Here is a 3,231-nt window from a genome sequence, read left to right on the forward strand (position 1 = left end):
GTGAGGAAGGAGCACAGTACAGGAAGAGTCTCAGTCTAGAGACTCTATAATAGCTCAAAGAAAGTGTTGACTAGGCTAATGAGACATCATCAAGCCAGAGGCACTTTGGTTAAAAGAATGCTGTGTCTCACAGAATAGGCCTACATTAGTATTTTCAGCTTGCTTAGCCTTTGGCTGAGAGCGGCTCATAGAAGGTGCAGTCTTGGCATGAATGTGGGGAAAAAAAATTCAAAAGGGAAGCTTCTGGGGGCTATCAATTATATTCCCCATAGCAAGAGCTCTGAGCAGCATGTTTTCAAGGCTGCCACAGTATCCAATGAATCTCAATATGCCCCCTTTAGGAGCTAAAGGGGCTTGAAAAATTCAGGATATACTCCATTGTGATAAAGACTCTAGATAGTAGACATTTCTGAGCTCTGTGGGGAAAGATAATAAACGCTTTTTTAAAAAAGTTCATTCTAGGCCAGGCATGGTGGCTCGTGCCTGTAATCTCAGCATTTTAGGAGGCTGACGCACGTGGATCTCCTGAGGTCAGGAGTTCGAGACCAGCCTGGCCAACATGGTGAAACCCCATCTCCACTAAAAACACAAAAAATTAGCTGGGGCCTGGTGGCTTGTGCCTGTAGTCCTAGCTACCTGGGAGGCTGAGACAAGAGAACCACTTGAATCTGGGAGGTGGAGGTTGCCGTGAGCCAAGATCACACCACTGTACTCCAGCCTGGGTGACAGAGTGAGACTCTGTCTCAAAAAAAAAAAAAAAAATGTTTATGCTGTAACTAGCTCCATGCTAGGTAGTTCATATATGCTATCTCATTTACATTGCACAATAATGCAATGAGACAGCCATTATTATTTGAATACTTATTTTGCAAATGAGAAAATCAACTTACAGATTATGATTCTTACTCAAGGTTACATGTATTGTAAATAGCATAATTCTTATCCACTGTCACACAAAAAAAACTTTGGATACTACTAGATTCCAGTTCTGCCTAGGGATGAATATCACTTATAAATTATCATAAAGGAATTTAATCCATTGAAGGGTATGAAGCTACCACAATTTCCTGACCTTAACTACAGTCTAAGTAAAAGATTATTATGTATTGCGGTTCCTTGGTATTTTCTCTGATAGCTTTTGATTTTGTATTTCACTTCAGAATCATATTCTAGTTCTTTCTCCACCTGAGATATACCATCTTATGTTTTCCTCACTGTATTCCAGAAATGCATACATGAGACTTTTGATAGATGCTTCTGATATATACCAAGGAACATAAACTGAATTAAGGCAATTATACTTAGAATGTTTTAATGCAACTGGCACATCATTTTTCTAAAATAACCCTGAAATATCTGAAAGCAATAATGGCTACTAGATTTTAAGCTCCTTAAGGGCCAGGGCTGTGTCTTATTCAGAAGAACTGTTGTTGAGAGTATAAGCTCAATCAATATCTCCTTACTTAAAAAAATGGCAAAATTAAGAATTCTTTCCCCCCATGTTCTTTAATAAAAATTGCTAGTGTTTATTGTGTGTTTGTCCTGCACCAGGCACTTTTCCAAACACTTAGTATGCATATATCAATTCATTTAATTCTTACCAAACCCTGTGAATCTAATAATTGTCTTCCTTTTACAGATATGTAGTGGAGACAGAGAAATGAGTTAAGTTTTCCAAGGTCATATAACCATCAAATGTCAGAGCCAGGATTTGAACCTGGGTGGTCTGGCTCCAGAGTCCATTCACTGCATGACACAGCCTCTCTACTTAGTAATGACTGATTACTTCATGAGGAAGCAGGACACTGTAATAAATAGTGATCAATTAATTACTCAGTAGTTCTGGTACAGTATCTGATAGCGAGGTGAAAGAGTTTGTTAGAATTGTCATTTTCCTATTGGGGTGGCCATAGAAGAATTTGAGTTTGAAAGAACTGTATTCATTTATTTTCTCTTCTTTTGTTGCTAGGAAATGTAAAAGAGTTAACCCAAAGGTGGGAGGTGATGAAAAAAATACATTCACTCTGACCCAGCTTTGTCCAGGTTGAAAGGCTGCTGATCAAGGGCTAAGTTTCCATTGGCTTCATTTGGAGCAAGAGTAAACATTACAGCTTCTTCTTTCAAGGCTCATCCCACTGCCTGGGGCCAAAGGAAAAGGTTGATAAGGTGATGCGGAGGCAGAATCTTCATTCAAAGCCCATCTAGTTTCAAAGTTGTAAGAGATTGCTGGCTACTTTGATAAAGCTCAGCGCGCTCATTGTGTTGAGCAGGAATATGCTACACACCTGTTTCTTTGAAGTTTTATTGGAATACGGCCACCCTCATTCATTTATATATTGTCTGTGGCTGTTTTTGCATTATCCCAGTAGAATTAGTGGTTGTGACAAATATGGCCCACAAAGACTAAAATATCTACTAGGTGGCCTTTTATAGAAAACATTTGCTGGTCTTGAGCCCATGCTTGGCTCTGGAGCCAGACAATCAGTGCTAGGATCCTGGCTCTGCCACCCATTCACTGGGGGCATTAGACATAACGCCCAACCTCTCAGAATTAGTTTCCCCCTTCTATATAGTGGAATACAAATATTTACTTCTTAACTTTTCTACAAATTAAGTGACTTAGTATACCTTGTTCCCTTAATATAATGGATGATATATAGTGAATACTCAGCAAATGTAAATCTGTAGTTATTTTATCATCATTTTTACCTCATCATTGTTAAGCTTTATATTATTTTTTTCACTTAGTCAAATCCGTAATTCCTAAAGTTAGAGGAAAAAAATGGAAGCAGCTCCCTTTTGAATTAGACTTTGTATCAGGGCCAAATATTAAAATTTATTCAACTGTTCACAAACTACTAGTCTATGGCTGTCCTGAACTGTCATCTGTTTCTCTTTTCACAGGGAGAAACCAGAATGCAAATTTCCTAACCAGCATAAATTGTTTTTCAGTATGTTTGTAAGCTCCTTATAATTAGCCACTTTCCTGAAATGAATGAATGGACTGAGCAGTTATCATAAGCATGACCTTGGTGGTTTCTATGATTTCCTCCTATCTAGCAAGGAGAGATACATATATTAATAAAGTATGAGCTGTAAGTGACAAGGAGAGCTGTGAGGGATGTGTGGCCTGATGTACCAGAGAGTGGAATGAAATTCAGCCCCTGTGGTCCTTTGGGGGTCAAAGAGCAAGCTGCAGACATAGTGGTTATGCTGAGCTCTTGGTGGCTT

The sequence above is a fragment of the Pongo abelii genome, chromosome 9 (assembly GCF_028885655.2).
Source record: "Pongo abelii isolate AG06213 chromosome 9, NHGRI_mPonAbe1-v2.0_pri, whole genome shotgun sequence".
Classification (NCBI taxonomy): Eukaryota; Metazoa; Chordata; class Mammalia; order Primates; family Hominidae; genus Pongo; species Pongo abelii.